At 42.3% G+C, this 9,215-nt stretch overlaps 1 long non-coding RNA gene across 4 annotated transcripts in view; it reads left to right on the top strand.

The window, feature by feature from the left end:
- Positions 1–5,345: 5,345 nt before the first annotated feature.
- Positions 5,346–9,215, top strand: part of LOC133750084 (uncharacterized) — a 49,723-nt gene continuing 45,853 nt past the window's right edge. For all 4 annotated transcript variants that reach the window (XR_009864639.1, XR_009864638.1, XR_009864636.1 and 1 more), the window contains exon 1: positions 5,346–5,479. This is a non-coding gene — a long non-coding RNA (uncharacterized LOC133750084). The remainder of the gene's footprint in view (positions 5,480–9,215) is intronic.

The raw sequence follows: 9,215 nt of genomic DNA, 5'->3' as shown, positions 1-9,215 counted from the left end.
GTGTAAAAGGTACTCTTCGGAAATCTGGAGTAATGGAATGAATCCTGGTGATATGCATCTGGTAATTAAATGTATAACTCTATCCATGGGTGTGGTTCCCTGATGTAGAGCCAAAGGTACTCTCATCATGGGAGAATTTTCCATCTCTCTCTCTCTCTCTCTGTGTGTGTGTGTGTGTGTGTGTTTGAATTCAAACTTTCAATATTAGTTTGCATGCTGACAAGTCAGGTTTCCAAATTGTTGATTTTATGTGAACTGAGTTTTTATCCAGTGTGGATTGAAAAAAGAGGCAATGAATAGTCAGGGGAACTGCTTCAAGACATGGAAATTTACTCAGGATTAGCATTTAAGGCAAGAGAATCTTTGGAACACTGGGCATTGTTTCAACTTGAAACCGCAATTATGAAAGTGCATAATTGCAAAATGATAGCATCTCAGTCTGACCTCAGAGAACATCCAGTGGATACTTGGATATTTTCAGTGACAGACCATCTCTGTAACATATTGTCTAAAAATCTGAGTTCATGAGCTGTTTGCTGATCTCCTTAATACAGCTCTTCATAAATTATTTCTTTCTTACCTAGATTATTCACAATTGCTCTTTGGAGTAATAGTACTCTTTCTCCATTTGAATTCTAGTATCTCATACTGAAGAATCATGACTTGAATATTTTCAATCCCATTTTCCTAATATCTATGATACCAATGATCTTTTCTTGGTTTTCAAACAGTGATAAGGTCACCTTCTGCCTTCCTCTTCATTAGCTTATTTCTAAACACAGAGCAGGGTTAGGTTAAAGGATTTATTTCTGTAGTAATTTTCAGTTTCAGTAGATGAATTTTTACTTTAGCTTTTCAGTAATATTTATTCTTTGAAGTTTTTGTTGTTATTATCTAAATTGAAACTCTGCAGTTGCCCCTTGGATATGGTAATAAATGAATATTAAGCCTGATAAAAGCAATTATCTATAAAATTCACAGTTGAGGAAGGATCACCAGAAATTATTTTTAAGGGATTTTACAGTGGAATATCTGACTGAGGCACACGATTAATGAATCTATCATCACCAAACTGTTTGTGAGACTGTGTGCAGAGGTAGATGCCAGAAAAATATATGCCTATTTTAATTTGTGTAATTTTCAGAGTAAGTAAAATTATATATGACTTAAATCCAGGTAAAAACTTCAATATCAACTATAAAGTCGGGTTTCAAATTGGCATTTGTGTTTGGAATTGTCAGTTCTAATTGGTCTGCCATAAGCCACTGGGAATGAATGTTTGCTTCCAAATACATGTGAACAAAATTCAAAATGTTACTCTAAGCTTCTCCAGAAGTTATGGATTCTGTTAGAATTTTTTGCACTAAAATTGTAATAAGAAGGGCATGTGTCCCCTTCTTCATCCAGTTAGTGCTGTCTATTCCAGAATGATGTAATGTGTTGCTAGGTCAGGCATCAAGTGATTTTAAATTGATTTGCTAATTTATTTTTCAGAGTTGGAGCAAAAGAAAAATAGGACTCTAAGTCCCCAAGCCTTGTGAGGTTTCCCCACCTTGTCTGCATTTGGGCGATCTTCATGCAGCCATTGGAACATCACACTCTGCCCTTTCATCTCAGAAGCAGTCAAAGAACAGAATCTCTGCAATAGGAGACAAGCTTGAATCACATCCTCCAGCTTTCTCCTGAAAATGTGCCCTGAGTTCGTTTTTGAGTAATGGAAAAGAAATCAAGCTCAGCCTCACACACTCCTGATTTGGGTTCTAAAATGATGAAATGAATGAGGATAAAGGGGCTTCTGACACATCTCTCAGTCATAGGCACTGACCTGTCATACATCTGTCAAAGTCACACTGAAATAAACCCAGGGACTTAATATCTTTGAGGTAATAGAGAACTTCTCTTTCAGTTGAACTTAAAGAAATGAATTAAGGCTTGTCAGTGTGAGTTTTCAACAGACACAACTCCAGTTTAAACCTTCACACTGGAAGACAGATGGATCTCCAGCATCATAAGTTCAGAAAGAGTATTCACTGGTTGTAAGAGCCAATGAGATAGAAAAAATGATAAAAGATCTCCAGGGGACATCAACCGATTGGACTGCTCTTTGAAACTCTTTCCCTCTGCGTGATCTGGAGACTCATCCAAAGCCGGGTCACCTGGTACAGTCCCTGCCTTTTCTACCCCACCTGTCTTCCATGCCTACAAACCTTTCCAATTGTTCTAGGAAAGCATCCTCATTGCTGCTTTTCGGATGCCTGCACTGACATCCATACTGTTTTGTATTTTTCACAAGCAAAAATAAAAAAGCTTTAATTCTGCATGAGGAAAATAACAAAATGGTTATCTTTTCTGGAAGGAACTGACTTGTATTAGAAATATAATGTCTTAAAGTAAGGAGGCCCATGATTATATAAACAATTATCAAGTATAAAAATCATAAATTCTCTTCATAAGAATCTAGAGGAGATATAACTCTTCTACCTCCCAAAAACACACACAAAAAAACATTGACTGATAATGTGTGGCCAGAGAGAGGAAAAAGAAAGAATTTAAAAAGAAGTCAGTGTTTTAAAGGCGTGTGCATTGAGCCCTGTTGAGAAGTCATGTAAGGTGAACACCAAAATATAGCCATTGGATATGAGAAATAGGCCCTTGGAGATTCATCCTATTTTAATTCACCACTGAAGCTTGAAGTTACTTCTAGACATGGATTGGCCCTTGGCCATCCTGCTAGTTCTGACAGTCTCTGGTTCTTCTGCATCACCAAATAGTTCCCTTGGTGCCAGGCTGGTGATGGCTCCCCAAAGGTCAGAAAGCTGTCCAGTCTGTCACCACCCCTACAATGTACAGACCTAGTGCTATCCTGAACCTTTCCCTACACGCAGTCCCAGTGGGACCTCAATGTCCTTTTCCAGCAATGGGACTGTGGGCACATCCCTCTCTGTGCCAACCTGGAGTCGTCATTACAGTCTCTGACTGCTCTGATGATTGCGATGTTTGTCTACCTCCCTGCCAGGCATATAGGTTCCATGGGTTTCTCCTTCACTTGGTAAGGGATCAGAAACAGAGTTTGACTGAGTCTAAGACCTATGCTATGCTAGGTATTTGTCACAAGGTAATGAAGTATGTCCTTGTGCCTGCTGTCTAAGGGAGAAGGAAGAAAAGGTGGGTACTTCCTATTTGCATTACCCATCACTGGAGGAATCTTACCCTTTTAACTTGTTTGCATGAACATCCTGGAAGCACCCTAACAGACATCCAGAACCTTCATCATTTTCCATGTGGTCATTTTTTGAAGAATTTTTCAACCAAAGAGGTTTACTCTGTACTGATCTGTAAGAAACAGATCTGCATCAAGGATTTGAGTGCATGTGGTTTATTTGAAAGATGAACTCAGGAAACATTGTTGCTTAGTCCCACTGGCAAGTCTGGGAGCCAGTGTAAATCAAATGATTCACAATGGCTCCATCTGATAGGGAGAGTTACCTCACCTCCCCTGAGTCAATGCTGGCAGGGGCTGCTGGATGAGAGCTGGCTGATCCTCTGGCACTTCCAACCTCCTTCTGCGGTGGGCAGAGTGGGACCAGGCAGCAGAGAAGGCACAATAGGTGCTGACAGTTGGACATGAGAAGTGGGGGGTGCACTGACAGCTCCTGGACGTCATCAGAGCTCTCCCTTCCTCTTCACTTCTACCCACCATGGTCTCGAGAGAGCCTTTAATAACTGGGCAGGACAGGGCAACTTTCATGCACAATCAGATCCAGTGGCCTGGGAAGGTTAGCCACTGGCAAATGGGTCTGCCATTGACCTCACATGAATGCAGTCCTGTGAGAGGTTGGCTGTGTAAGCCCACTCCTGAAATTCAGGCCAACTCAGCTCAGTGGAGGCTGGTATCAAGGGCCAAGCACCTCCTGCTGCGAAACCTGCCTCGGCTCCCTCATCATACAGCTCCCTGGATTTTGGAAGCTCCTTGATATTTCCATGAACTTCTGACAATAATCCCCAGGGACTACCTGGCACCTGCTTGTGAGGTTGCAGCCAAGTGCTGCCAGCCTAGGTGTGCTGCCTGTGGGTTTGAGTTTCGTTCAGTATATTCTTTTTTTATTTGCATGCATTTCATAAATACAACATTAAGAACATGGTAATTTTTCCCGCCATACTTGCCCTCCCACCCCTCCTTCTCCTCCCTCTCCCGATATATGTCCTGCTTTTTTTTTTTAACCAAGATCCTTTTTCACTTAACTTTATAGTATATTCTTTACTAAAGATATTATCTATTTATTTGAAAGGCAGAGCATCAGAGAGGAAGAGACAGACAGAGAGGACTTCCATCTGCTGCTTTACTCTCCAAATGGCTTCAACAGCCAGGATTGGGCTAGGCCAAACCTTGAAGCAAGGAAATCCACCCAGGTCTCCCACAGGAGCCCTAGCACTTGGACCTTCATTCACTGCCTTCCCCATTACATTAGCAGGGACTCAAACCAGCACTCTGATGTGGTATTCCAGCATGGCAAGAGCCAGTCTAGCCTGCTGTGCCACAACGTGGCCCTAGCTGATTCTTGACAGAAGATCACACGTATTGGTGCAGAGGTGATACAGGGAGATGAAGTATGGTGTAGTGGAAGGGTCCAGCTCCCAGTTCCTAATGTGCCTCTTTTGGTAGAGCTGTTCCACAAAGATAGAGCTTAAAGTATTAGCATGAGTGTGTGGTCTCCAAACAGTAAAGAGAAGTCATGCTCAATTTCAGACTGTGTAGCCTCAAGACAGAGGGATCTTGTTTTTTATTTAATCAATCAGTGCTACAAATGTTAATTAGGCAATCACTTTGCCACACAAAGTAGCAGATGCTGAAGGAAATGCGTGGATGTTGGACAGAGTTCTGGTTCTGGTTTTTGGCAAGTACACAGCCTAGATGAAGACTAAATGTACAACATGTGACGGGGAGGTGGTATAACTTGATTTTTAGAACAAACATGTCAAAGCTTTTACATCACTAACTACCCTTCATGTGCTCCTATGTTAAATATTATCATTTCCGATTAGGTAATGTTTATATTGCAGTTACACATCTTTGCACTGTAGTGTGCAAAGTGCAAAGCGGTAACCATGCCAGACAGCAGAAATGTGAAATGGAGATGATTTTTCTCAGCCACTGTGTATCCTGAAGTCATCCTCCTTGACTGCTGGAGAATGATGCAATATTTGTATTGAATAGACACAGCTTGAAGATATGCTTAGATGACTCCTGACAGAGCTAAAGCAATAGGCCTTGAGATAACAGGAAGCATTCCCGGTGGATCAGTCATCCCCTGCCTCCCTGTCTCAGCACCGCATGGAGACAAACATTTCATCATAGTTTTGTATGCTATGATCGGATCTTGTGCAGAATAGGGGATTTTACTCTTGCAAAAGCCTGGTTGGCGATGACTCTTCATGCAGAGGGGAACTGACTGCTAGAGACTCAAAGCGGTAATCTCAGGTAAGTGACTTACTTGAGTTTTCTCTTAGCCCCGCATAACCCTGTCGGCTACATTTTACTTTCCTGCACTCTCCAGATGAGGAAACTGTGTCTCAGAAAGCTTGGATAGCTTGCTCAGCTTGAGACACCCAGAACTCAGAGTGAGTCCCACTCTCTGGGGCCCCAAGGTCAGTGCACACTCTGCCTCCTCCTGATGAGAAATCTTCTCTCAGCAAGGCTGCCGCCAATGCAGGGCTGCCTCTCTCCTTGGTTGAAAAGGAGAACACTGCTCCCAGGAACCCCAGGTGGACGGCTGCCAGTGGCCGAGCCCGAGCCCTAGTGGAGGCTGCCACACTGAGTCTGTCACCCAGACACAAGGCTGAGGTGATGTTGCCTTCGCTAACAACCAACTCTGTGCTATCGATGTGGATTCAAAACTCCAAACCTACTTCTGGGTCTGAGAGACACGGAACAGGGGAGAGGGTGAGAGACGCCCTAATAAAGGAGCCAGCACAATAGAAATTCCATTCTTAGAAAGAATCTTAAGAACTTCTTCCTTTTGTCTGCTTTGTCATCAGCTCTCTGCCTGCTGGGCTGGCTTTCTTTTCCACCCCCTCTTCGCCTCAATATGCATCTCAACTTCTTTCTCCTCTTTTGTTCAGTGTAGCAGGAAAGATCTTTGGAGCAGAAGGAATGGGCGCCTTTAGCAAGCTCAAATATCAAATAATTCTTCACCTCCCTATAATTGAAATCACAGGATCAGGATTGGCTTCCTCTTGTTCTCCAGGATCACAGGTGGAGTGGGGCGAGGGTGCTATTGACTTTCCCCACCGCTTGTCATGTGGCAGGCGGACAGGCCAGCCAGGAAGGGATCTGACTCTTAGATGAATTCTTTTATCCTCAAAGGGGCTTCCTGCAAAGGAAACCATTAGTGTTTTGCTATTGGGTTTCTACTCCCCATGGTGTCTAAGAAACCATTCATTTAATTTTGTGACATTTTGAGTGGATTTGGAGAGCTAAGCCCATTTGAAAAGGCCTATTCCTGTCAAGGAGCACAGAGGGAATGCAAATAGAAACCAAATGGTCAAACCACCAGCCCCTGCTTGTGGCCTGGCTGGCCCTGGGGGCATTTCTGCATCTTTCTTCAGCCTTTGAGACACTCATCCTACGTTATGTTCCTAAGAGTCTGGTTGACAATGTGGCACCAGCCTCTTGTGATGGCCAGGAGTTGACCCCAGAACATGAACATATGGGCTTAAAGTCCAACAGCAAAAGCAGTTCACAAATTACGTCTCATGATTTAAAGAAAGTGATGCTGTACATGTTCTCTCCTTATTCTTTCCTGGTGGATGGAGATGGGGAAGGCGTCGAGGTAGCTGAAGTCACAGTGTGTGGCAAACCTGTCATACACTGGCTGTGTGGCCTGGGTGAGGGCACAGTAACGCTGATGAAAAATACAGGAGTTCCCTGCCCTATGATGTCATTCTGAGCTCAGATGCCAGATAATTTATGTAGCATATTTGTCAGAGTGCTCACAATAAAATGCTACATAAAATCACAATAAATGCTACATGTCACTAATATTATTGCCAATTTTACTCTGACTTTTATTCAAGTTATCCACAAGGATTTGTCCCATGTCCTTTCTTCTAAAAGCACTGTCCAATAAAAAATATAATACAAGCCACTTGGGTAACTTACATTCTTTAATAGCCACATGCAAAAAGCAAAAAGAAATAGGTAAGGTTACATTAATATATTTAAATCACCCAAACATAAACATTATCTTTTCAATATGTAATCGATGTAAAAATTTAATGAAATGTTTATATTCATTTTCCAATCTAAGGTTTTGGAACCTGTGTTTTCCAGAACATCTCGATTCAGATGCGCCACATGGAGTTGGTGGTTATGCTACTAAGTAGCATCATACAGACTCCGCAGCTTACAGCACAGGAATTAATGATTCCTTGAATTTGTGGAAAAAAGAGTAATGTAAAACCACCAGAGGGAATTCTTGGAGGACTCCATTGAGAGAGAGAGAGAGAGAGAGAGAGAGTCAGAGACAGAGAGAGAGAGAGAGAGAGAGAGAGAGAGAGAGACAGAGAGAGAAATATGAATGAATCTGCTGGTTCACTCCCCAAATGCATACAATGGCCAAAACTGAGAGCTGGGAATGCAATCCAGTCTCCCATGCCGGTGTCAGGGTCCCAATTATTTGAACCATCACCAGTTTCCCAGGGTTTTCATTAGCATGAAGCCGCAGGCAGGAGCCAGCAGTGGGAATCAGACACAGACTATTCTAAAGAGAGCCTCCCAAGAGAGGAAATGTGAAGGTGGATGGGGATGGAGAAAGGCAGAACTCTAAACTCCAATATGGGATGCAGGCATCTAACACAATGTCTTAAACAGCTTAGGTTAAATGCCTGCTCCCACATGGTTACATTTTAAATCAAGTTTTTGTCTCTTTTTGAGTCAATTTTGATGATTCATATTTTTCTAGCTATGTCTATTCCATTGAGATTGTCACATTAAGTATGAAATTCTTAACATACTATTATTTTGTGATCTAAAAAATCTATATACTTATGGTTACATAGCCTATTTTTCATTTCTAATTTAATGAGAAAGAGATGTTATGAGTGTAAACCCTAGCCATAAGGGTTTACTGAACCCTTACTGAAGATAATTAGCACAAGTCTTATTAATGCATTTTCATTTTCACACAGACTAGGACATGTCCTTTATGTTCATTGATGATCATGGTAACAGCAACCTGGAGACAGCCCTGAAAGAGAGGCCACTACAGGGGGTCAAGGAGAACAAGAGTTAACCAAGGATGTAGAAACCCAGACTATTCTAAAAATATATTCCAAAGTGAAGAAATGTGTGGGGAGAGCAGAACTCAAAACTAAGAGAGGATCAGCTATTAAGTGAGTAAGCCAGTTCTCATTACTGTTCCTTGTCCTCCTAAACATATACTGGGCCAGAAAAACCTACTTACCTGCAGGCTTAAGAGCTAGCTCCTGACGTGTGCTTGCTTGACAAATTGATTTTCTTTTTGTAGTTTTTTAAAATCTGTAGTGACAGACTTATTTTTTATTGATTCCATGTTGTCTCCTTCACTGGACCCCAAGTTCCGTGAATGTTATAGATCATGTCTGCTTTGTTTGCCTATGAGTTTTCTTGGGCCTGTCATGGTGGCCATAGGCTCCCAGGAAATATTTCTTGAGTAGAAAAAATGCAAAAAATGTACTTCCTCTTTGATTTTGTATTAATGGACGAGACCATTGTAGGGTGTGAGAAAATTACCAGTGGCTGTGAAGAGGTGGAAGTTATGAGAGACAGAGAATATAATTGTAACACCCTTCACAAAATGGGGTTAAATGGGCCCACGAAGGTGAGGGACAGATATTTAGCACCTGATGACCCCAGTTGTCCTGTTGAGATGGGAACTGATGTTCTGAGGACTGACTGAGGGCTGCAATAAAGGACTGAAACATCAGTCACAGAAGGGAAGGAGAGAAACAGGCAAAAAACAAATAGAAGAACTAGTGATGGACCTTGGGATTCAGTGGAAGAGGAGGGCACAGGGATCTCTTCAGCCCCACAGCAGCCCCGTTGGAAGAAAAGTGGATTATGGAAAGATTCAGTGTGTGGTGGAAGGGCAGGGAAGGAATGACACAGGAGCTGGTAAGATATAGCAGCAGAATCATGGATGAGAACTGAGGAGGTAAGAAAATGTGGCCAAAAGGCT

This window comes from Lepus europaeus, chromosome 20 (genome assembly GCF_033115175.1).
Source record: "Lepus europaeus isolate LE1 chromosome 20, mLepTim1.pri, whole genome shotgun sequence".
In the NCBI taxonomy this organism is placed as follows: domain Eukaryota; kingdom Metazoa; phylum Chordata; class Mammalia; order Lagomorpha; family Leporidae; genus Lepus; species Lepus europaeus.
The sequence above is the reverse complement of the archived record's forward strand: the minus strand, read 5'-3'. Positions and strand labels throughout refer to the sequence as shown.